Below are 27,088 nucleotides of genomic sequence, written 5' to 3' on the forward strand. Positions count from 1 at the left end.
CAGAAACAGGTTTAGTTGAATGTTTTTGGAAACTCTGACTATATGACATCCACATGAAATGTAAATTTCATAGTGGTTTTGTATTTCTAATATACAGATATGTTTTGAGGTTTAAAAGAGTACATATCAGAATGATTGGGCTTCCTACGTGGCTCAGTGGACACAGGTCAGGAAGATTCCCTGGAGGAGGAAGCAACCCACTCCAGTTTTCTTGCCTCATAAATCCCATGGACAGAGGAGCCTGGAGAGCTACAGTCCATAGGGTTGCAAAGAGTCCGACATTACTTATCAATGAGCCAACAAACAATCAGAATGCTTAAGCTTATCAACACAAGGGTTTTCTACCAGAGAGAATGGGGGAAAGACAGTTTTCTTAGAACCACAGAGCAGACACTCCCTGGGACCCTGACCCTGTCTATGAACAAACATCTCTGATTTTGGTAGTGAAGTCAGCATGGGACAGCTCTGTGCTTCTGTGGCCTGGAGAGCAGGTGGCCAGTCCTTCAGGGTCAGTGATGCTGAGAGCTGGGGGAAAGTCAGCATGGAGCCAGGGATCCAGACCCTGGGGAGCTCATGACAGGGACTCCTAGGCTCGGGACCTGAGGCTATTCCCACCTCCTTCCATGGCTCCCCATCATTTCCTCCTCCCCTAGTTTGTTCTCCACTGAGAGGAGCAGCTGCTCTGACCCCGATTCCCTGGGGGAAGCAGCTGCTCAGCTGAGCACAAGGGCTGAGCCCACGGGGGAGGGGTGTGTTTAGGGCCATGACACGTGTGGTCCCACGTCGGGAGCTGCGTTAGGCATTACTGACATTACTGAGGCACGGCCCTAAACCCCATCCCTTTGTTCTGTAGGCACGGACCCGGAATGAAGGAGTTAGGCTTTGTGATTCTGACTTGTTTTTTCCTTTCCTTGGCTGAGTTGACTGAAGAGAATATTAAGGTGCTTATTGTTTTTGAGAGGAGCACGAGAAGGCATAAAGCCTTCTGCAGCTGTGCTCAAAGAATAATTCATAAAGTTAATCACTGACATTTGTTCAAGGACTTTTACAAAAAAGTGTTCCAGGGTGAGCACACAGGCCGCAGCTTGAGGCCATGGGAGGGATTGCTATCTGAAGCCCATTTGTAAGAAAAGTGTTTATGGCAAAGGAGTTTGCTGAATTGAGGGCTTAGGAATAATTAAAATAGTTATAAGCTAAAGATTTAAGGATTGCTGTAATGTTAGCATATTCTACTATAGCTTATAGAAATTAGGAACTTCAGAGATATTATTAGCAAGAAGCCCTTTCTAAGAAATAGTGAGCTTAGGATACTAGGGGCAAACAGGACTTAGAAAGATAAGAATTAAACTGAGGAATGTGGTATGCAGCCCAGAATTAGCATGAGTTACAGTGTATTCACAAGGACACATGAGAAAAAGTAGATAAGAGAATCACTGAGGAAGGAAGTCCTTTTGAGGGGCAACAACGATTTTTGGAGAAAAATAAATCTGGGTCAATGGGAACTAAAAATATCAAACCTCTGACCTAATGCTTTTGTAAAAGTATAAAAGAGAATCATAAGCTTGAAATAAACAGGCAGTCCAAGAAAAATGAGAGGCTGCCTCAGTTTCTCGCTGAGGCAAGGAATCCCTTCAGGTTGAATCCCTGGCTGCTGGAGCTGGACTCCGGCAGTCCCAGTGAGGGTTCTGTGCACAGAAGTCACATGCAGGGTCCTACCTCTGATTACAGGAGGTGACAGCAGGTGTGAGTAAATGTGAGTCTGATCTCTAGGTCTACGAAGCCAGGAGCGCCGGCTTAGGGAGAACCTTTGGTTTTGCTCTTTCTCACACCTCGTGTAGGGGACGCTTGATCTCTGTCCTCCCTATGACTGTCACTAACCAGATCACCCTCCGGAGACCTCGTCCTCACTCCTCTCCTTTACTGGATGGACCTTCTCACTCACAATTCTTTCTAACGTATATGTTCATTGTCAACTACGTCCCCAGACTCACACTGTCCTTGGGACAGGATGTGATAGAAGGAACAGGTATGTAATCAAGTGCCCATTGCTCAGGTCATTGAGAGTCTTTCCCAAGTGTATGTGCCCTATTGTCATGGAATCTGCTGTGAAATTATTCATGCTGCAAAACGTAAATGTTGAATAGAATTAAGAAGCATTAATAAAAATAATAATAATAAAATTAATAATGATACTCAGAATGGGTCTGGACTCTGGGACTTTATTACCAGAGATCTACACACTGAGCTTCTTTGAGATCCCTTTGAGCAGGTGCATTTTATGTGACTACTTTTTGAAAAGCACACTAAGGGTTTTCCCCAATGACAGTATCATTTCTAGGACAATGTGTAGCTCTTCTTTGCACATTTTCAAACATCTTTTTTTCCTGATGCCCATAAATATAAGTGCTCATGACAAAGTTCTCTATGGTGTCACATAGTATGCTCAGCTTGTAATAAGAAAGCACCTCCATAGTTACAAATCCTTAGAATCTTGTCTTGATTGTGGTTTTCATTCACTGGTGTTGAGTGCCTTTCCTAAACCTGCCTATTTTTTCCCCTTGATATTGTAGGCCTCAGTGTTTTAATGAAAGCAAGACTATATTTGTTATATTTGTACTTAGGTAGATTAACATATATATTTACCCCAAAAATGTTTTAGATGATTTAATATTCTGGAATGATTTTATCACTCAGAAAGTGTTTAGGTTTGGTTCTGGCAGCTGAAGTGCTAGGTGTTTATCACTTCCATTCAATCAGGGAGGCACGACTTTGAGACTGGTCCTCAGCCTGGTGATTCCTTGCTCTTCCTGGTTCATTCTCTCTCCCAGGTGTGGTCCTTCCCCCTTTCTACCTGAAGGCTTTGTACTAATCAGTATCCAACCTTCTCTGGGTTCCTTGGAGACTTATTTTTATCTCTGACCATAGACATTACAGAAACCTCTGCTTGGCTTTGAAGCCTCTACCATCTATTTTCTTTTAGATTTTCAGCTTATGAGCAGCTGCTTCTGAGATAGGAAAAGAGTTACGGACACTAAAGAGAGCTAAATACTGTTTACCCATACAGGCTTCACTACTTCTTTTCTCAGCTCTTCAAATACCTGCTCTCTTTGTATGTCTGCATTCATTCTATGGAGATGAAATGGAATTAAATAATAGGTATTGGGCTTCCCTGGTGGTCTAGTGGTTGGGAATTCACCTACCAACATAGGGGACAGGGGTTTGATTCCTGGTCCAGGAAGATCCCACAGGCTGAGAAGCAACTAAGCCTGCAGGCCACAACTGCTGAACCTGTGCTCTAGAGCCTGGGAGCCACAACTACCAAGCCCATGCACGTAGAGGCCATGCTCAGTAGGAAGAGAAGCCATCACAGTGGGAAGCCCATGCACTGCAATGAACAGTAGTCCCAACGTTCCTCCTAAACTGCCACCTCCTAGGTCATGGATTTGTCCCTCCACACCTGAAAATGTAGGCTATCTTTCTAGCTCTACAGGCCTTTATACACATCCTTGCTATCTGGAAGCCATTTATATGTCCAGTGATGCCAGTTCTGGCTATCTCACCAACAGTCACTGCTTCTTTCTCTAATTAGAGAGAATGTCCCCTGGAGTTAGAGCCTGGATTAGGATAAACCAAAAAGCCAGGATCAGCCCAAATCCAGGAAGATCAGTTCTCTCCAAAGTAGGATGAAGACCAAGACCACATCCCCTGGAGCTGTTGTGAGCTGCAGAGAGGACAGGTAGGAGGAGATACAGGGATGAAGATGAAGCCAGCTCTGTCATAAAGTAGAACAAGACCAAGGAGTCCCCAAGCCTTCCTGTGGTGGCTGCAAAGACAGAGAATCTATGTCTACAACACACACTGGGAAGCAGTCTGTGCATGACGGAACTGCCATAATCTGTGGTCTTGAGGATTCATGGATCAGATGTCATATAGACAAGTGTTGATCAGAAAACTGTAACTTGATACCTTGTAATATCTTTTTACCCCAAATGTATTTTTAAAGCCTGTGTTCAATATAATACTCTGTCTATAAGGCAATGAAAATCTCATAATTCATGATGTGGAATAGATTATGAAATGCAATAAACAATGTGGCTAATTAAACCAGTGGATGTCTATAGCTAGTTTGCCTTATTTCGTTTAGTAAAATGAGGCACAAGAGAGATAGAGTGTGTGTTTTCTAATCTCTTCCTTCTTCTGCACCCAGTCCTGAACAAGATCGTGTTCTGTGTCAAACTTGCTACAAAGATAATTTATAAATTAAATTTATACTCCAGGTTAATGGCTTTGAATTATTTGAATTTAAATATTGTTGAAAATTTTATGAAGTTACAAACTGTCATGCCAGAATAGTGCTGATTTAGACAATATATGACCTACAATTTTTGTTTATCCAGTTTTAAGAAGAAATTTATTTAAAGTAATGATTCGTTTATGTTTCCTGTGACTTCAGAGTTTAAAGTGAAAAAATAAAACATTGTTTCCAATTCCACTACCAATTTAAATTTGTTTAAGATGAAAGAATCATTTGGCCAATTTTCAGTTCAAGTGATCGGAAAGCTCAATTTACACTGCATTAAATAATGGATAGTAATAGTCATAATAACTGTAAACAGCATTAGGTTACTTAAGGAAAGGAAAGATCCAGAGCTTTGGCTTCAGGAAGGCTTCACAGAGTCACTCGTGCACAAAGCACATGCAGGGCTGAGCTAGAGATCCATAAACATGAGGAGAAGGGGGAGCCTGCTGTGAAAGTAGCCAAGAGCTTCTGACACATTTTTAATTTCACTCTGCATCGAGGTTAACTGGGATAGGAAGGAGAGAACCAAAAATCACCTTTAAAATGTAGGTTGTGACATAATGGGCCCTGAGAATGTCAATGAAATCCATTTGCTAATCTTTTAGCCAACAAGGTCAGCTTTAGCAGTTGTGAATATATGACCTCCTGAGATTGATTCTGCTCAGAAAAGGGTAGAGATGGGCTCTGGAGACACAGCCATCTTAGGAGACAGGGGGCAAGGCCACCTTTCCAGGCATAGAGCAGATGGAGGGTTTCTCCACCATTCAGCACAGCTGTGACTCCTCCCCAGGGGTCCCCAACACATTTGAACCTATTCAAATCTAAGGGGCTTCTGTTGGAAATGGGACAATATCACTATTAGTTTATCAATATTTCTTGAAAAGTGAAGATGTTAGTCACTCAGTCGTGTCTGACTCTTTGTGACTCCACAGACTGTAGACAGCCAGCGTTGTCTGTTAGAATTTCCCAGGCAAGAATACTGGAGTGGGTTGCCATTTCCTTTTCCAGGGGATCTTCCCAGGGATTGAACCTGGCTCTCCTACATTGCAGGCAGATTCTTTACCATCTAAGCCATCTTGGAAGTCCCAGTATTTCCTAGATCAGGCCTATGACATTTGTTTATTGTGGTCTTTTGTCTGCCATCTAATGGAAGTTTTGTGATATAATAACTTATAGGATTTTTGATGTGGGGTATTTTGGAGTTAGGCAGTGAGGTTTTCACTGCTACTCATGAAACTGATACTATTACATCCATCACTAAGCCGTGTTCTGTAGGAAATGTAACTTTATTCATATACAAGAAACTGCTTATGTTTTTTTTTTAATTTAAATGTATTTATTTAATTGGAGGCCAATTACTTTACAATATTGTATTGGTACTGCCACACATCAACATGAATCCGCCACAGGTGTACACATGTTCCCCATCCTGAACCCCCCTCCCACCTCCCTCCCCGTACCATCCCTCCAGGTCCAGAAACAATGAGAGTGTTTAACCTGATATCTACCCTCTTCAGTTCAGTTCAGTTCAGTTCAGTCACTCAGTCATGCCCGACTCTGTGACCCCATAGACTGAAGCACGCCATGCTTGCTTGTCCGTTACCAACTCCCAGAGCTTGCTCAAACTCATGTCCATCGAGTTGGTGATGCCATCCAACCATCTCATCCTCTGTCATCCCCTTCTCCTCCCACCTTCAATCTTTCTCAGCATCAGGGTCTTTTCCAATGAGTCACTTCTTCATATCAAGTGGCCAAAGTATTGGAGTTTCAGCTTCAGCATCAGTCCTTCCAATGAATATTCAGGACTGATTCCTTAGGATTGACTGGTTGGATCTCCTTGTAGTCCAAGGGGCTCTCAAGAGTCTTCTCCAACACCACAGTTCAAAAGCATTAATTCTTCAACACTCAGCTTTCTTTAAAAAAAAAAAATTTTATTGAAGGATAATTGCTTTATAGAATTTTGCTGTTTTCTGTCAAACTTCAACATGAATCAGCCGTAGGTATACATATATCCCCTCCCTTTTGAAACTCCCTCCCACTTCCCTCCCCTTCCCACTTCTCTAGGTTGATATAGAGCCCCAGATTGAGTTTCCTGAGCCATACAGAAAATTCCCATTGGCTATCTATTTTACATATGGTAATGTAAGTTTCTGTTACTCTTTCCATATATCTCACCCTCTCCTCCCCTCTCCCCATGTCCATAAGTCTATTCTCTATGTCTGCTTCTCCATTGTTGCCCTGTAAATAAATTCTTCAATACCACTTTGCTAAATCCTGTATATATGCGTTACAATACAATATTTATTTTTCTCTTTCTGACTCACTTCACTCTGTATAATAGATCCTAGGTTCATCCACCTCATTAGAACTGACTCAAATGCTTTCCTTTTTATGGTTGAGTAATATTCCATTGTGTACATATACCACAACTTCTTTATCCATTCATATGTCGAAGGAAATCTAGGTTGCTTCCAAGTTCTAGCTAATGTAAACAGTGCTGCAATGAACAATGGGATACATGTGTCTCTTTCAATTTTGGTTTCCTCAGGGTATATGCCTAGGAGTGGGATTGCTGGGTCATATGGTGGTTTTATTCCTATTTTTTAAAGGAATTTCCATACTGTCTTCCATAGTGGCTGTGTCAATTTACACTCCCACCATAAGTGCAAGAGTGTTCCCTTTTCTCCACACTCTCTCCAGCATTTATTGATTGTAGACTTTTTGATGACAGCCATTCTGACTGGTGTGAGATGATATCTCATTGTAGTTTTGATTTGCATTTCTCTAATAATGAGCAATGTTGAGCATCTTTTCATGTGTTTGTTAGCCATCTGTAAGTCTTCTTTGGAGAAATGTCTGTTTAGGTCTTTTCCCCACTTTTTGATTGGTGGTTTGTTTTTCTGGTATTGAGTTGTATGAGCTGCTTATATATTTTGGAAATTAATCCTTTGCCAGTTATTTCATTTGCTATTATTTTCTCCCATTCTGAGGGTAGTCTTTTCACCTTGCTTGTGGTATCCTTTGCTGTGCAAAAGTTTAATCAGGTCCCATTTGTTTACTTTTGTTTTTATTCCATTACTCTAGGAGGTGGGTCGGAGAAGGCAATGTCAACCCACTCCAGTACTCTTGCCTGGAAAATCCCATGGATGGAGGAGCCTGGTAGGCTGCAGTCCATGGGGTCGCTAGAGTCGAACATGACTGAGCAACTTCACTTTCCCTTTTCGTTTTCATGCATTGGAGAAGGAAATGGCAACCCACTCCATTGTTCTTGCCTGGAGAATCCCAGGAATGGGGGAGCCTAGTGGGCTGCCGTCTATGGGGTCTCACAGAGTCGGACAGGACTGAAGTGACTTAGCAGCAGCAGCAGCAGGAGGAGGTGGGTTTTAGAAGATCGTGCTTTGATTTATGTCATTGAGTGTTCTGCCTATGTTTTCCTCTAACAGTTTTATAGCTTCTGGTCTTACATTTAGGTTTTTAATTCATTTTGAGTTTATCTTTGGGTATGGTATTAGGAAGTGATCTAATTTCATTCTTTTACATGTAGCTGTCCAGTTTTCCCAGCACCATTTATTGAAGAGGCTGCCTTCGCCCCATTGTACATTCTTGCCTCCTTTGTCAAAAATAAGGTACCCATAGGTGCATGCGTTTATTTCTGGGCTTTCTATCTTGTTCCATTGGTCTATATTTCTGTCTTTGTCCCAGTACCATACTTGATGACTGTGGCTTTGTAGTATAATCTGAAGTCAGGAAGGTTGATTCCTCCAGTTTCATTCTTCTTTCTCAAGACTGCTTTGGCTATTCAGGGTCTTTTGTGTTTCCATATGAATTGTGAAATTTTTTGTTCTAGTTCTGTGAAAAATGCCATTGGTAATTTGATAGGAATCACATTAAATCTGTAGATTGCGTTTAGTAATAAAGTCATTTTCACGATATTGATTCTTCTTACCCAGGAACATGGAATGTCTCTCCATCTGTTTATGTCGTCTTTGATTTCTTTCATTAGTGTCTTATAATTTTCTGTGTACAGTTCTTTTGTCTCCTTAAGTAAGTTTATTCCAAGATATTTAATTATTTTTGTTGCAATGGTGAATGGGATTGATTCTTTAATTTCTCTGTCTGATTTTTCATTGTTAGTATATAGAAATGCAAGTGATTTCTGTGTATTGATTTTGTATCCTGCAACTTTGCTAAATTCACTGATGAGCTCTAGTAGTTTTCTGATACTATCTTTAGGGTTTTCTACTTACAATATCATGTCATCTGCCAACAGTGAGAGCTCTACTTCTTTTCTGATCTGAATTCCTTTTATTTCTTTTTCTTCTCTGATTGCTATAGCTAGGAATTTCAGAACTATGTTGAATAATAGTGGTGAAAGTGGACACCCTGTCTTGTTCCTGATCTCAGGGGGAATGCCTTCAGTTTTTCACCATTGAGAACAATGTTTGCTGTAGGCTTATCATATATGGCATTTACTATGTTGAGGTAGGTTCCTTCTGTGCCCATTTTTTGAAGAGTTTTAATCATAAATGGGTGCTAAATTTTGTCAAAGGCTTTTTCTGCATCTATTGAGATGATCATATGGTTTTTAACTTTCAATTTGTTAATATGGTATATCACATTGATTGATTTGTATATTTTGAAGAATCCTTGCATCCCTGGAATAAGCCCAACTTGATCATGGTGTATGAGCTTTTTGATGTGTTGCTGAATTTTTTTTGCTAAAATTTTGTTGAGGATTTTTGCATCTATGTTCATCAGTGATATTGGTCTATAGTTTTCTTTTTTGGGCTTGTCTTTGTCTGGTTTTGGTATCAGGGTGATGGTGGCCTTGTAGAATGAATTTGGAAGTGTTCCTTCCTCTGCAATTTTTTGAAAGAGTTTTACAAGGATAAGCATTAACTCTTCTCTAAATGTTTGATAGAATTCTCCTGTGAAGCCATCTGGTCCTGGGCTTTTGTTTTTTGGGAGATTTTGGATCACAAATTCAATTTTAGTGCTTGTAATTGGGTTGCTCATAATTCCTATTTCTTCCTGGTTCAGTCTTGAAGATTGAACTTTTCTAAGAATCTGTGCATTTCTTCCAGGTTATCTATTTTATTGCCATATAGTTGTTCATAATAGTCTCTTACAATCCTTTGTGTTTCTGTATCATCTGTTGTGACCTCTTCTTTTCCATTTCTAATTTTGTTGATTTGATTCTTCTCTCTTTTTTTCTTGATGAGTCTGGCTAAAGGTTTGTCAATTTTGTTTATCTTCTTAAAGAACCATCTGAAACTCCAATATTTTGGCCACCTGATGCGAAGATTTGACTCATTGGAAAAGATTCTGATGCTGGGAGGGATTGGGGGCAAGAGGAGAAGGGGACGACAGAGGATGAGATGGCTGGATGGCATCACCGACTTGATGCACATGAGTTTGAGTGAACTCCGGGAGTTGGTGATGGACAGGGAGGCCTGGCATGCTGCAATTCATGGGGTCACAAAGAGTTGGACACGACTGAGCAACTGAACTGAACTGAACTGATTATTTCTTTCATTTCTTTTTCATTTATTTCTGCTTGGATCTTTATGATTTCTTTCCTTCTTCTAATTTTGAGGGTTTTTTTTTTTTTTTGCTCTTTTCCCAGTTGTTTTAGGTGTAAAGTTAGGTTGTCTATTTGATGTTTTTCTTGTTTCTTGAGGTAAGATTGTATTGCTATAAACTTCCCTCTGAGAATTGCTTTTGCTGCATCTCATAGGTTTTGAGTTGTTGTGTTTTCATTGTGATTTGTTTCTAGAAATTTTTTGATTTCCCTTTTGATTTCTTCAGTAACCTGTTGGTTATTTAGAAACATGTTGCTTAATCTCCATGTGTTTGTGTTTCTTACACTTTTTTTCTTGTGATTGATATTTAGTCTCATAGTCTTGTGGTCAGAGAAGCTGCTTGATACAATTTTAATTTTCTTAAATTTACTGAGGTTCGATTTGTGACCCAAGATGTGGTCTATCCTGGAGAATGTTCCATGTGCACTTGAGAAGAAGGTGTATTCTTCTGCATTTGGATGGAATGTCCCAAAGATATCAGTGAGATCCATCTAATCTAATGTATCATTTAAGACACATTTCCTTATTAATTTTCTGTTTTGACGATCTGTCCATTGGTGTGAGTGGAGTGTTAAAGTCTCCAACTATTATTGTGTTACTGTCAATTTCTCCTTTTATGTCTGTTAGTGTTTGTCTTATGTATTGGGGTGCTCCTATGTTGGGTGCATAGATATTTACAATTGTTATGTCTTCCTCTTGGACTGATCCCTTGATTATAATGTATTGTCCTTCCTTATCTCTTGTGATCTTCTTTATTTTAAGATCTATTTTGTCTGATATGAGGACTGCTACTCAGGTCTATTTTGTCTGATATGAGGACCGCTACTCCAGTTTTCTTTTGCTTCCCATTTTCATGGAATATATTTTTCCATCCTCTTACTTTCAGTTTATATGTGTCTTGAGGTCTGAAGTGGGTCTTGTTTTTGTATCCATTCAGCCAGACTGTGTCTTTTGGTTGGAGCATTTACTCCATTTACATTTAAAGTAATTATTGATATATATGTTCCTTTTGCCATTTTCTTAATTGTTTGGGGTTAATTTTGTAGCTCTTTTTTCTTCTCTTGTATTTCTTGGCTACATAAGTCCCCTTATCATTTGTTGTAAAGCTGGTTTGATAGTACTGAATTCTCTTAACTTTTGCTTGTCTGAAAAGCTTTTTATTTCTCCATCAATTTTGAATGAGATCCTTGCCAGGTACAGTAATCTTGGTTGTAGATTTTTCCCTTTCAGTAGTTTAAATATATCCTGCCATTCTCTTCTGGCCTGCAGAGTTTCTGCTGAAAGATCAGTTGTTAAGTGTATGGGGTTTCCCTGTATGTTACTTGTTGCTTCTCTCTTGCTACTTTTAATTTCTTGCTTTGTGTGTAGTCTTTTTTAGTTTGATTAGTATGTGTCTTGGCAAGTTTCTCCTTGGGATTATCCTGTATGGGACTCTTTGTGCCTATTGGACTTGATTGACTATTTTCTTCTCCATGTTGGGGAAATTTTCAACTATAATCTCTTCAAAAATTTTCTCATACCCTTTCTTTTTCTCTTCTTCTTCTGGGACCCCTATAATTTGAATGTTGGTGCATTTGATATGGTCCCAGAGGTGTCTGAGATTGTCCTCAGCTCTTTTCATTCTTTTTCTTTATTTTGCTCTTCAGAGGTTATTTCCACCAGTTTATCTTCTAGCTCACTGATTCCTTCTTCTGCTTCAGATATTCTGCTATTGATTCCTTCTAGAGTATTTTTAATTTCAGTAATTGTGCTGTTTGCCTCTGTATGTTTATTCTTTAATTCTTCTAGGTCTTTGTTAACTGATTCTTTCATTTTCTCCATTTTGTTTTCAAGGTTTTTGATCATCTTTACTATCATTATTCTGGATTCTTTTTCAGGTAGTTTGCCTATTTCCTCTTCATTTATTTGGACCCCTGTGTTTCTAGTTTGTTCCTTCATTTGTACAGTATTTATCTGCCTTCTCATTACTTTTTTTTAGTTATTGTGTTTGAGATCTCCTTTCCCCAAGCTTCAAAGAAAGTTGAATTCTTTCTTTGAAGAAAGTTGAATTCTTTTTTCCTTTTGGTTTCTGCCCTCCTAAGGTTGGTCCAGTGGTTTGTGTGAGCTTTGTATAGGGTGAGATTTGTGCTGAGTTTTTGTTTGTTTGTTTGTTTGTTTTTCCTCTGATGTGCAAGGCTGAGTGAGGTGGTAATCCTGTCTGCTGATGATTGGGTTTGTATTTTTGTTTTGTTGTTTAGATGAAGCATCCTGTACAGGGCACTACTGGTGGTTTGGTGATGCCAGGTCTTGTATTCAAGTGGTTTCCTTTGTGTGAGTTCTCACTATTTGATACTCCCTAGGGTTAGTTCTCTGGTAGTCTAGGGTCTTGGAGTCAGTGCTCCCACTCCAAAGGCTCAGGGCTTGACCTCTGGTCAGGAACAAAGATTCCACAAATGGTTTGTTATGGCATTAAGTGAGATTAAAACAAATATTGAAAAATGAGAAATCAAAGATGAACCCCAGACAAATGGCAGTTACAAAATCAGGCAAATAATAATTAAAATAATGGAATATACACATATACATATACACCCATGAGCAAAGTGAAAACAGTCCAACAAAAATAAAGTACAATAGATTGACCCAGTGAACAAAGGAAATCAAAAATTATATTTACCAGTTAAGAACAAAACTAACTTAAGCACAGACTGGGGAAAAAAAAACAAAACAAAACAAAGAAAGCAAGGTGCCAAGTGGGAAATAAAGCAATGAAAACAAAACTAACAAATATGTTGAGAGGAAAGGAGAGAAAGAAAAGAAAGAAAGAATAGATATGCAAAGTTAAATAAAGGTAGATGAAGATTTATATACATTAAAGATTAACTGCAAGGGGAAAAGAACAATAGGAAAAGCAAACAAAGGAATAAATGTAGAAAAAATATAATAGGTTTAAAAAATTAAAATTAAAGAAAGAGAAAAGAAAAAAAAAAAAAACAGAAGAAGTAGAAGAAAAAAAGAAACTCCATAGACGTGCAAAAGCCCAACGTAGAGGCAGAGGTTTATAACAACAATAGAAAGTGTGACTAAATATTCACATATACATGTACACTCATAAGCAAAAATCAAAACAGTCCAACAAAAACAAAGTACAATAGATTGACCTGGCAAACAAAGGAAGCCAAAAATTATGTCTATCAGAACAAAACTAATTAAAGCACAAACTGGAAAACAAAACTAAAGAAAGGTGCCAATTGAGGAATAAGGCAATAAAAATAAAACTAACAATTATGTTGAGAGGAAAGGAGAGAAAGAAAAAAAAGAAAGGATATACAAAGTTAAATACAGGTAGATAAAGAAGATTTATATATGTGAAAGATTAACTGTAAGGGGAAAAGAACTAGGAAAAGCAAACAAAGGAATAAAAGGGAAAAAAATAATAATAGGTTTAAAAAATTTTAAATTAAAAAAAGAGAAGAGAAAAAAAAAGAGAGAGAGAAACTCCACAGAACTGCAAAAGCCCAACATAGAGGCAGAGGTTTATGACAATAAAAAATGTGACTGAGAAAAAAAGCTCAAAAGCTTAATTGGATTTCTTATAAACGGCAATTTTATAAACGTTTATTGCCAATAAACAGAAAAGGCAATGGCACCCCACTCCAGTACTCTTGCCTGGAAAATCCCATGGACGGAGGAGCCTGGTAGGCTGCAGTCCATGGGGTCGCTGAGGGTCGGACACGACTGAACGACTTCCCTTTCACTTTTCACTTTCATGCATTGGAGAAGGAAATGGCAACCCACTCCAGTGTTCTGGCCTGGAGAATCCCAGGGACGGGGGAGCCTGGTGGGCTGCCATTTATGGGGTCACACAGAGTTGGACACGACTGAAGCGACTTAGCAGCAGTAGCAGTAGCAGCAGCAGTGCCAATAAAATTGACCACTACAACAGAGGGGGGGCGGGGGAGGAAAGAAAAAGGAAAAAAAAATCCAAAAGAATCTACAGAAAAAAAAAAATAAATAATAAATGTTTTTCTTGAGTTACTGCTGTCAGAGTACTTTCCCTTGCATGGAATCACAGTCCTCACCTCACCTCACCTCCCTAGGGTGCCCTCCAACACTGTGCTGATCTCTGGACCTGCTGTGAGGGCACCTCAGATTCTAATCTGGTCCTATTCCTGTGTGTTCTTGCCTCCAATATCCACAGCTATCAGAACTAGTGCATTTTCTTTTGTGGGAGCTCTCAATGGTCTTTTATATATTCCATAGACACAGAGTCTGCTTAGTTGATCATGTGGATTTAACCTGCAGCTTGTACAGCTGGTGGGAAGATTTTGGGTCTTCTTCCTTAGCCAAACTGCCCCTGAGTTTCAATTGTGCTTTTATTTCCACCTCTAAATGTGAGTAGTCCACTGGGGTTTAGCTCCTGAGGCTGCCCTGAAGGGCTTGGGTTTGACCCTGGGAAGGCCAGGTGTGGAGGTGGTGTAGCTGCTTGGATCGCAGGGGTTCTGGCAGCATTAGGTTCTGAGGGGGGTTGATGGCTAGGGCAGCAGGAAATATAGTGCTCTAGAAGGGTATGACAACCAGTAATGGCCAATATGCTCTAGTATTCTTGCCTGGAGAACTCCTTCTCTGACAGAGAAGCCTGGCAGGCCACAGTCTAGAGGGTTAAAAAGAGTTGGACATGACCGAAGCAACCCTCTGTGCATAGATGGAAGGCTTTTTTTAACCTGTGACAGCTCTGTCCCAGTGAGAGTTGAGCTTGAAGGTGGCGCAGCTGCTTGCCTTGCGGGGACCCTGGCGGCGCCAAGTGTGCAGGGACACGGACTGCCTCTGCCGCAGGAGTTATGGCCTTATCAGAGTATTTTTTTAAGCCTCTTGTAGCTGGTGATCAAAAAGCATCTTTGCCCAGTCTTTCTCTGTAATTCCACCTGTTCAGCCACTTAGAGGGCTCCCTTGCCTGGGGTCCTTCTCTGTTGTTCAATGCTCCAGGCACATAAAGGGGCTCCCCTGGCTGGGGTCCTGCTCTAGTTCAGTGTGTCAGGTGTTTGATGGGCCAGTCTCTCTATTGTCCAGCTACAGATGCTGGCATTTGGGGAGAGAGAATATGGTGATGGCTCCACCCTGCTACACATGACTCAGCAGTATCACCTTGCTTCCTTGGCTACCCAGCTTTCCTCCACAGGCATTTTCCACTACAGTCTCCTCCCTTACATCCCCTTGATCGGTCTCTCAGTCAACAGCAGCCCTTGCCCTGGGATTGCTCCACAATCCCTAAACTCCAGCTCCCAGCCGCTGTGCCTTCCAGGAGACCAGTGTGCCTGTCCAACGTATGTATGGCTGCGGCAAGGACTGTCTGATTCTCATCCCATTTAGGCTGCCACAGATCAGCTGTTTCACTCTCAGCCTTAAATGTTTCTCCTCTGACTTAGACAATTGCCCCGCTGTGGGGATCAGACCCCTGCTCCAGTTCCCCCACCTGCTGAGGCAGGTCCAGTCCTACCAACACTCCTTTTTCTTTCCCTAGTTCCTTCATCCTACCAAGTTTTGCGTGATTCTATATAATCTTTTCCCCTGGCCAGGTACTCCTGTCCACTCTCAGCTGGTGTTCTGTATACACTTCTGTGTCTGAAGGTGTATTCCTGATGTATCCATGGAGAGTGATGTACTCCATATCCACCTACTCCTCCACCATCTTGTTCTCCAATACTCCTCAGCATTCTTTATAGTCCAACTCTCACATCCATACTCGACTACTTGAAAAACCATAGCTTTGACTAGACGGATTTTTATTGGCAAAGTAATGTCTCTCTCTGCTTTTTAATATGCTGTCTAGGTGGGTCATAGCTTTTCTTCCAAGGAGCAAGAGTCTTTTAATTTCAGGGCTGCAGTCACCATCTGCAGTGATTTTGGAGGCCCCCCCAAAATAAAATCTCTCACTGTTTCCATTATTTCTCCATCTATTTGGCATGAAGTGATGGGACCAGATGCCATGATCTAAGTTTTCTGAATGTTAAGTTTTAAGCCAACTTTTTTACTTTCCTCTTTCACTTTCATTAAGAGGCTCTTTAATTCTTCACTTTCTGCCATAAGGGTGGTGTCATCTACATATCTGAGGTTATTGATATTTCTCCCAGCAATCTTAATTCCAGCTTGTTCTTCATCCAGCCCAGCATTTTGCATGATGTACTCTGCATATAAGTTAAACAAGCAGGGTGACAATATACAGCCTTGATGTAGTCCTTTCCCAATTTGGAACCAGTCTGTTGTTCCAAGTCCAGTTCTAACTGCTGCTTCTTGACTTGCATACTAATTTCTCAGGAGGCAGGTCAGGTGGTCCGGTATTTCCATCTCTTTAAGAATTTTCCATAGTTTGTTGTTATTACTTTGCCAACAAAGGTTCGTCTAGTCAAGGCTATCGTTTTTCCTGTGGTCATGTATGGATGTGAGAGTTGGACTGTGAAGAAGGCTGAGCGCTGAAGAACTGATGCTTTTGAACTGTGGTGTTGGAGAAGACTCTTGAGAGTCCCTTGGACTGCAAGGAGATCCAACCAGTCCATTCTGAAGGAGATCAGCCCTGGGATTTCTTTGGAAGGAATGATGCTAAAGCTGAAACTCCAGTACTTTGGCCACCTCATGTGAAGAGTTGACTCATTGGAAAAGATTCTGATGCTGGGAGGGATTGAGGGCAGGAGGAGAAGGGGATGACAGAGGATGAGATGGCTGGATGGTATCACTGACTCGATGGACGTGAGTCTGGGTGAACTCTGGGAGTTGGTGATGGACAGGGAGGCCTGGTGTGCTGCAATTCATGGGGTCACAAAGAGTCGGACACGACTGAATGACTGAACTGAACTGAACTGAACTGAACCTTCATAATGAATGTTAAAGTGGATGATAGGATACTGTTAATTGCATGCATTATATTGTTTATCACATCTCTAGAACTTATTCCTCTTTCAGAGTGAAACTTTACACACATTACTGGGAAGAGTTTTGTCCCAAGTTGATCACATACACAGCTGAGAAGCAGAGTGAAGGCACATCATCTGAGAGACACCTGGTGTAGTTTGCATTCATCTAAGATGAATCTACAGTTTATCACATCTTCAGTCTTGGCCTAGGACAGTGTTAACTACGGGGCTTTCTGTCACAGTTTCAGCAGTTCAGTTCAGTCACTCAGTTTTGTCCGACTCTTTGCGATCCCATGAATCGCAGCACACCAGGCCTCCCTGTCCATCATCAACTCCTGGCGTTCACTCAAACTCATGGCCATCGAGTCGGTGATGCCATCCAGCCATCTCATCCTCTGTCGTCCCCTTCTCCTCCTGCCTACAATCCCTCCCAACATCAGAGTCTTTTCCAATGAGTCAACTCTTCCCATGAGGTGGCCAAAGTATTGGAGTTTCAGCTTCAGTATCAGTCCTTCCAATGAATACCCAGGACTGGTCTCCTTTAGGATGGACTGGTTGGATCTCCTTGCAGTCCAAGGGACTCTCAAGAGTCTTCTCCAGCACCACAGTGCAAAAGCACCAATTCTTCTGTGCTCAGCTTTCTTTTTTTTTTTTCTTTCTAATTTTATTTTATTTTTAAACTTTACATAATTGTATTAGTTTTGCCAAATATCAAAATGAATCCGCCACAGGTATACATGTGTTCCCCATCCCGAACCCTCCTCCCTCCTCCCTCCCCATACCATCCCTCTGGGCCGTCCCAGTGCACCAGCCCCAAGCATCCAGCATCGTGCATCGAACCTGGACTGGCAGCTCGTTTCCTACATGATATTTTACATGTTTCATTGCCATTCTCCCAAATCTTCCCACCCTCTCCCTCTCCCACAGAGTCCATAAGACTGTTCTATACATCAGTGTCTCTTTTGCTGTCTCGTACACCGGGTTATTGTTACCATCTTTCTAAATACCATATATATGCGTTAGTATACTGTATTTATGTTTTTCCTTCTGGCTTACTTCACTCTGTATAATCAGCTTTCTTTATAGTCCAACTCTCACATCCATGCATGACCACTGGAAAAACCATAGCCTTGACTAGATGGACCTTTGTTGGCAAAGTGATGTCTCTGCTTTTTAATATGCTGTTTAGGTTGGTCATAGCTTTTCTTCCAAGGAGTAAGTGTCTTTTAATTTCATGGCTGCAATCACCATCTGCAGTGATTTTGGAGCCCAAAAAAATAAAGTCTGACACCGTTTCCACTGTTTCCCCATCTATTTGCCATGAAGTGATGGGACCAGATGCCATGATCTTCGTTTTCTGAATGTTGAGTTTTAAGCCAACTTTTTCACTCTCCTTTTTTACTTTAATCAAAGGCTCTTTAGTTCTTCACTTTCTGCCATAAGCGTGGTACTGCATATCTGAGGTTATTGATATTTCTCCTGGTTATCTTGATTCCAGCTTGTGCTTCATCCAGCCTGGCATTTGCATGATGTACTCTGCATATAAGTTAAATAAACAGGGTGACAATATACAACCTTGACATACTCCTTTACCTATTTGGAACCAGTCTGTTGTTCCATGTCCAGTTATAACTGTTGCTTCTTGACCTACATACAGATTTCTCAGGAGGCAGGTCAGGGGGTCTGATATTCCCATTTCTTTAAGAATTTTCCACAGTTTGTTTTGATCCACATGGTCAAAGTTTGGACTATCACAAATAATGCTATGGGTATCATTGTGCATTTCTTTCAGGGCACAGCTGTATATGCTTCTAAGTGGAAAGGCTGAACCACAGAGGATGTCAATGTTCAGAGTCAGTTCTCCAAATTGTTTTATCACCCTGTATTCCCAAACACAATGTGCAAGCATTCTAGTTGCTTCATTCCCTTCACTCTACTTAGTGTTGTTAGTCTTTTCAGTTTTAGTCATCCTACAAATGACTACAGTTTTAGTCTACCTACATTTGGTGGTAATATTTGTGATTCTCATTTGTAGTTCTCTGATGACTACTGATGCTCAGCACTTTTTTGTATCCATTTTGGCCACTTGCATGTGATTTACTAGGTTCTGCGTCTTGAAAAGAGGTTCATTCTACTCCACTTTGCAAGTTCACCTTTCTCACTAGAAACTTTCAACATATGCACTGGTCTCTCTCCAAATACTCTCTTCTGTTCCACTGGACAATTTGCATGAACTTTCACCTCTACTACACCCCCAGTATCCAGAAATGAAAGTCTTTAATCGAGTTCTTTAACTTTACAGAGTTGTTCTAAGCCCTTGATATTTCCACATAAAATTTAGACTCAGCTTAAAACTGTCTGTTTAAAAAATAGTTGGAATTTTGTTTTGGATTATATTTAACAAATGTATCAATTTGCAAATAATTGGCATCTTGAAAATACTGTGACTTTCAATCCTTGAATAGATTCCGGTCTTCCATTTACTTACATTTTCTTTGAATAATATTCTGGAACTTTCAGTATATTTCCTTAAATATTCAGTGAATATCCACCACTGTAAGTGAAGTGTTTTATCACAATTTTTCAGAATTTGTACCAGTTATATAGAAATTAAATTTATTTTTGTGGACTGACTTTGAATATGGGGCTTCTCCAGCTCGGTGGTAAAGAATCTGCCTGGTGGGCTACAGTCCATAGGGTCGCAAGAATTGGACACAACTTAGCAACTAAACCATCACCACAGACTTGGAATACTTTTGATTTCCTAATTCTTTTATTAATTGTAGCAGTTTCTCTGTAGCTTACTTTGAATTTTCTCTGCACACAGTCTTGCCTGTGAGTTATGCTACTTTTACCTCTCCCTGTCCATTCTTTCTTTGTTCTCACTTGTGGTTGCTGCTCTCTGCACATGCCAGGGACTTGAGAAGCATCCACTCGTGAGGGTCTGATCTTATGCTGTTCTTGATGACGTTGTACCTGACTCAGGCAGTGCATCTTGTCTGAAGAAAAATCAAGGAATCTGAGTCCAAACCCTGTCAATAAGTAAATATTCAGAACTTAAGGATTGCCAAATAGAAGTAGAGATGTGAAAACTGAGCAGTCACCATAGCACTGCCTATAAGGGAAGCAGCTGGTATGTCAAATAAACACTGGAAGGTCTCACAGAGGTTTTTGTATCATGTTGAATCACTGGATTCCCGCTATTATGCTAGCACTAGGAATGAACTGCAGCATCTTCAGGCTCCAGGCTGCTGATGGTGAGAGTAAAGTCTGTCCCTGACCCAACTGTCACCGAACCGGGCTGGGATGCCAGAGGCCCTGCTGGAGGCAGCATAGATGAAGAATCTGGGGGCCTGCCCAGGCTTCTGCTGGTACCAGTCTTAAGTAGCTACTAATACTTTGACTGGCCCTGCAGGTGAGGGTGGCTATTTCCCCTGGAGTCAAAGACAGGGAGGCTGGAGACTGCGTTAACATAATTTCTCCCATGGTATCTGAAATTGGGAAAACAAAACAGAGAAGTCACCTTAGAATCTAGATCATATCTAATGTCCCTCATTAGACTCGGGATCATTGATCTACATGTGTGTGTGCTCAGTTGTTTCAGTTGTGTCCAACTCTTTGTGACACTATGGACTGTAACCCATCAGAGATCAGATCAGATCAGTCGTTCAGTCGTGTCCGACTCTTTGCGACCCCATGAATCGCAGCACGCCAGGCCTCCCTGTCCATCACCAACTCCCGGAGTTCACTCAGACTCATGTCCATCGAGTCAGTGATGCCATCCAGCCATCTCATCCTCTGTCGTCCCCTTCTCCTTCTGCCCCCAATCCCTCCAAGCATCAGAGTCTTTTCCAATGAGTCAACTCTTCGCATGAGGTGGCCAAAGTACTGGAGTCATCAAGCTCCCCTATATATGGGATTCTCCAGGTAAGAATACTGGAGTGGGTTGCCATTTCCTCCTCCAGGGGATCTTCCTAACCCAGGGATCAAACCTCAGTCTCCTGCACTGCAGGTGGATTCTTTACTACCGAGCCACCGGGGAAGCCCCTCATTGATCTACATCAAACTTTAATTCTTGCACTTGTGCAGGAAAGCTCCCAGGAGGATTAAACAACATGGACAAAGTTTTCAGGGACCTTCAGAATTGTCTTGAGTTCCTCTCACCTGAGAACCACAGTAACAGGAGGAAGAGAAGCTGAGCTGGGGCTTCCATGATCTAATCAGATGCAGATCATCTCAGAGCACTGACTCAGGCATAGATATGGGGTCTAGGCAACAGGGTGGGAGGAAAATGCAAGGCAGCTGGAATGGGCAGCTGGGCTTCCAGATGCAGAAAACATGTGGCTCCTCTTCTCTACACTTGAGCAGTCCACCCCCAAGTGGTCATGTCAGAGGAAGATATCAGCCTGAAGAAAGAATTTTTCTCCTGTGGTCACATAGAAATTTCTGTATGTGGTCACATACAGATTTCATTCCTGAATTCTCCAGTCTCACCTATTCCCTAGACTCAGCCCGATGGTATTTGGCATAATCCTACTGGAAATAGAATAGAAGCCAGTGCCCCATTTCTATCTTTCTACCCCAATGTGCCTAGAAGTCTCCTTTGGTCCATGGTCAGATCATGTTGAAATGAAACTTGATCATAGTTTTATGTTTCAGGTTTATCTTTTATCTGATGCTTAGCAATCATCCTCAAGGACTCAGAAGCCATCATGGTTAAAATCAGTGAAAAGTGACATCCACTTGGGCCCAGCACACCGGGTAAAGGGATGATGAGCAGGTCTTTCACATTCTCATCAATACAAATAACCAGTAATTATGGGATGTGATGGATGCATTTACTAAATTCACTGTGGTCATCGTTTTCAAATACATATGTGTTTAAAATCACCACATTGTAGAACCTAAACTTATCCACAACATTATATGTCATGTTATCTCAACAAACCCAGAAAAGAATCATCCAAAGAAAAATCAGTAGTCATTCATGATACAACCAACAAACAAGGAACAATGAAAAATTCCATTAATCTGATAAAGTTTCTACAACGATCCTACAGCAAACATTACACTCAGTGATAAAATATTGAAAACTTAACCCTCCAGACTGGACAAAAGAGAGGGCTATTTACTCTCACCTGTGCTGTGTGCTCTGTCGTGTCTGACTCTTTCACGATCCCACAGACTGTAGCCCGCCAGGCTCCTCTGTCCATGGCACTTCCCAGACAATAATACTGGAGAGGGTTGCCATTTCCTCCTCCAGGGCATCTTCACAACCCAGGGATTACTGCATCTCCTGCATTGGCAGGCAGATTCTTTACCACTGAGCCACCTGGAAGGCCCTTACTCTCACCACTTACGTTCAAAATTATACCTGAATTTTCCTAGCAGATAAAATAAGGTAGACAGCAAAATAAAAGGCACAAGTTTGGAAAGAAAGAAGACAACTATCTTATGATAACAAAATATGGACATAAATTGTTAGTGAATATAAAATAGATCACTATAAATGACAATGTAGCCAAGTCTCTGGATTCAGTGTCTATATATATATATTTATTCTGGATTAAAGAATATTTAAGTAAATGGAAATGTTTCCATGTTCATAGAGAAACTCAATATAATTTTCTTTTCCAAAAAATTGGTGTATAGAAACAGAGCAATTCAATTAAAATAACCAAGGATTAGTTTAAAAGTTAACTCTAGAATTGTATGTGGAAAGTCAAGTGACTTATAATACTCAAAAGAATCTAAAAGAAGAAAATAAAGTAAAAAATTAATACAACTAGATTTACAGACTTATAATATCTATAGTAAGTGACACAATGTTTACAATGGCCTATTCATAAATGGGAAGCTGCTCACTTGTGTCTGACTCTTTACGATCCCATGGAATCTAGCTTACCAGGCTTCTCCATCCATGGAATTTTCCAGACAAGCATACCAGGGTGCATTGCCATTTCCTTCTCCAGAGGATCTTCCTGACCCAGGAATAGAATCCAGGTCTCCTGCATCGCAGGCAGACGCTTTACCATCTGAGCCACTAGGGAAGCATAATTGTCAAATTTCGAAAATAACAAAAATATCCTTTAGTAGGCTTATGAATAAACTGTGGTATATAAAGACCATGAAATATTACTTGGCACTAAAAAGTAATGGTTTAACAGCCATGAAAAGACATGGAGAAAACTTAAATTCATATTACTATGCAAAGGAAGCCATCTGAAAAGACTATGTATTGGATGATTTCATATACATGACATTCTGGAAAAGGCAAAACTATGGAGACAGTGAAAAGATCTGTGATTATCAGAAGCTGTTCAGAAAGATAACAGGTGGAGAATGGAGGAACTTGAGGGCAGTGAAACTAGTCTGATGATACCATGATGATAGACACATGTCATTATACATTTGCCCAAAATCATAGAATATACGACCCCAACAGTGAACCATAAACTATGAAATTTGGGTGACAATGATATGCCAATGTACATTCATCAATATTATGAAATGTACCACTGCGGGTGGGTGGGGGAGGACTGAATGGATAAAATCAGAGATGTTGTGCATGTGTGGAGCAGGGTATTTATGGGAAATGTTTGTACATTTGCTAATTTTTATAGGCACCATTAACGCTCTATATTGTCACCCTGCTTATTTAGCTTATATGCAGAGTACATCATGAGAAATGCTGGGCTGGATGAAACACAAGCTGGAATCAAGACTGCTAGGAGAAATATCAATAACCTCAGATATGCAGATGACACCGCCCTTATGGCAGAAAGTGAAGAAGAGCTAAACAGCCTCTTGATGAAGGTGAAAGAGGAGAGTGAAAAAGTTGGCTTAAAGCTCAATATTCAGAAAACTAAGATCATGGCATCTGGTGTTATCACTTCCTGGGAAATAGATGGGGAAACAGTGGCTGACTTTATTATTGGGGGCTCCAAAAATCACTGCAGATGGTGACTGAAGCCATGAAATTAAAAGACACTTACTTTTGGAAGGAAAGTTATGACCGACCTAGACAGCATATTAAAAACAGAGACATTACTTTGCCAACAAAGGTCCATCTAGTCAAGGCTATGGTTTTTGCAGTAGTCATATATGAATGTGAGAGTTGGACTATAAAGAAAGCTGAGTGCCGAAGAATTGATGCTTTTGAACTGTGGTGTTGGAGAAGACTCTTTGAAAGTCCCTTGGACTGCAAGGAGATCCAACCAGTCAATCCTAAAATAAATATTCTTGGAAGGACTGATGTTGAAGCTGAAACTCCAATACTTTGGCCACCTGATGCTGGGAAAGATTGAAGGCGGGAGGAGAAGGGGACGACAGAGGATTAGATGGTTGGATGGCATCACCGACTCAATGGACATGAGTTTAAGTAAACTCTGGGAATTAGTGATGGACAGGGAGGCCTGGAGTGCTGCAGTCCATGGGGTTGCAAAGAGTTGGACATGACTGAGTGAGTGAACTGAACTGAACTGATTGGAACCTAAAATATCTCTTAGAAATAATGTTTACCAAAAAAATTCTTTCTTGGACTATCTAGGGTAACTTCACCCCATAGGTATGAACCCTGATGCCACAATCTCACAAAAAGCAGGTGTAACCATCTCTGACTTTAAGTCAACAGAGACTTTTTCAAGTGTCTACTGCTGGGGCTGAGAGAGAGAGAGATTTAGGGTGCTGAGGAGGTTTCCCAGCCCTGCTACAAAAATCTTCCATTGATCTTCAAACCTGGGTGCATTTGAGAAATGTTTTCAGCAGATGGAGGTACCCAGAGCAACTAGGGCAGCCCAGCCTCACAGTCTGCTCCCCTGGGTGGTTTATCTTCTGGTCTGTAACACTGTGGGAGGTGTACTATTATACTGCTGACAGTAATAAGTTGCAGCATCGTCAGCCTCCAGCCTGCTGATGGTGAGGGTGTAATCTGTCCCACATCCACTGCCACTGAACCGGGATGGGACCCCTGTGTGCAATCTGGATTCGTGATAGATCAGGAGCTTAGGAGCTTTCCCTGGTTTCTGTTGATACCAGGCTAAGTAGTTGCTAACGCTCTGACTGGCCCGGCAAGTGATGGAGATTCTCTCTCCTAGAGATGCAGACAGGGAGGATGGAGACTGGGTTGTCTGGAGGTCACATCTGGCACCTGAGATTGGAAACATAAAAACACATGTCCACAGGATTAATCAGGTTACGAGAGGACTTCCCTGAAGTGCCAGGCAGTACTGACTACACTGGGCTGAACAAACCCCCAGTGTTCTTCCTCCTTACCTGGGAGCCAGAGCAGCAGGAGACCGAGGAGTTCCCCAGGGGTCTCATGTTCACTCTGCGTCCTGCTCAGGACTGACCTGCATAGGCTGTGACCAGACTATGAGGAAGTGTCTAGAGCAGTGGGCTGAGCTCTGGGAACATGTAATCAGCAGGGGTGGGGCGGGGGGGCTGGGCGAGCCTGCAGGGCTGGCTGAGCTCAGTAACGGCTCAGAGACAGGAAGTCCCTGGTTCCGGGGCCGGCAGGACAGCACACACTTGCCTCAGAGAATTACTCCTCCCTTGGGATCACATGACAGAGTCAGTCCACTGTCCTGTGAGTGCAGGGTTCTTTTGACTTCTTCAAGATCTGTGACATGCTTTTCTTGCTCTCTCTCCTTCTAAGACAGGGTCAATCAAGAAGGACACTCAAAAGAATTATACAGGTTCCTTTTATTTGGTGCCAGTGGATATTACTGTGGCCACAGAGGCTTCTGCTTTGTTTGGCTTCCCTGATATTCTTGGTGAGAGAAATTGTCATCACAACCAGTCAGAGACGCAATGAGGTAGAAGAACAATAAAATGTGTGTGTCATGACTGGTCAGAAGCCTCCAGATACTGAGCATCTCCATCACACCCTGTCGTCTCCAGCTGAGCCCTGTGGCCTCCATACTGTGTGCTCTGTCCCAACACGTCCTTCATCCCAGAGACAAGAAAAGCTTTTCTTTTTTTCCTAGAAAAGTATAGAATGTTAAAGCCAAAGTTTATAGAAGTATATATTGAGCTACACTAGAAACACAGGTTGAACACATTAAAAATGGCCTGCTAAAACTGGGTTTGGGACATATATGTGTGTGTGTGGTTGTGTGTGTGTGTATAATCAAGGGCATTTATCCTTATCACTAACCTTGTGTTTTTGTGGTTTCATGCTTCAGGAAACATGGGGAATTAAAAGACGACTATCCTCGATTGAAAGATGGCTTGCATTTCTGGCAATTAACGACTCTAGAACTGGGTCATTTGTAGTGTTTTGGATGAACATAGAATCTGTCATAAAGAGTGAGTTATCAAGTCAGAGAAAAAAATATTGTATATTAACACATATATGTGAAATCTAGAAAATGGTACTGATGAATCTATTTGCAGAGCAGGAATAGAGACGCAGATGTAGAAAATGGACTTGTGACACAGCAGGGAAAGGACTGGGTGGGACAAATTAAGAGAATGGCACCGACAAATACAAAACCATGTGAAGTAGATAGCTAGCGGGAAGCCGCTGAACTGCACAGGGAGCGCAGCTCAGTGCTCTGTGATGACTTAGAGGGGTGGGATGGGGCTGGGGTTGGGAGAGAAGCTCGAGAAGGAGGCATTGTGTGTATACTTACACCTGATTCATGTTGTTGTACAGCAGAAATGAATACAATATTGTAAAGCAATTATACTCCAATTAAAATAGAAATTTAAAAAGTCCCATCTTTGTTAATCACATTGATTCACTTCAGAACTCTCAAGTGGTATTCAGAGAACCAAAACCCTGTCTTCAGCAAGTTGCACATGAAGCCATGTGACTAGGAGACACCAGTGTCCTTGCCTCTTGCAGAAGTTTTCGCTGTGTGCTGTTATACTATGCAATCACCTCCTTCTATTAGTCAAATTTTCTGACTAGAATCCCCACTTGCTATCTGGGTGATCTTACATTTCATAACCTCTTCCTGCCTCTTGGGTTTTCAGCTGGAAGATGGGAATAAAATACACTTTTTGTACCAAGACTTAGCTTGATTTCATGGCACATAATAAGCATTCAATATTGCAGCCATTCTTAACTTTGTTGTTGTTAAACTTATATTTAATTATTAAACTTGTAAAACAATTATGGTAAATCAGAAAATATGTTGCTCCCATTGAGGCTGCAGTCTAATTCATCGTGTGGTGATGGGTTTGGGGTCTTACTTTGACAAACAGAATGTTGTGCCAGGAACGCTGTGCCAGCTCTGGAGTTCAGGCCTCAAGCACCCTGCAGCTTCCACCTTCCCTCTCGAACTGTAAGAGTGCTGATCTAGCCTACTGGA

Source organism: Bos grunniens, chromosome 11, assembly GCF_055505025.1.
Source record: "Bos grunniens cultivar Pamir isolate PY7600 chromosome 11, Bosgru_T2T1.0, whole genome shotgun sequence".
Classification (NCBI taxonomy): Eukaryota; Metazoa; Chordata; class Mammalia; order Artiodactyla; family Bovidae; genus Bos; species Bos grunniens.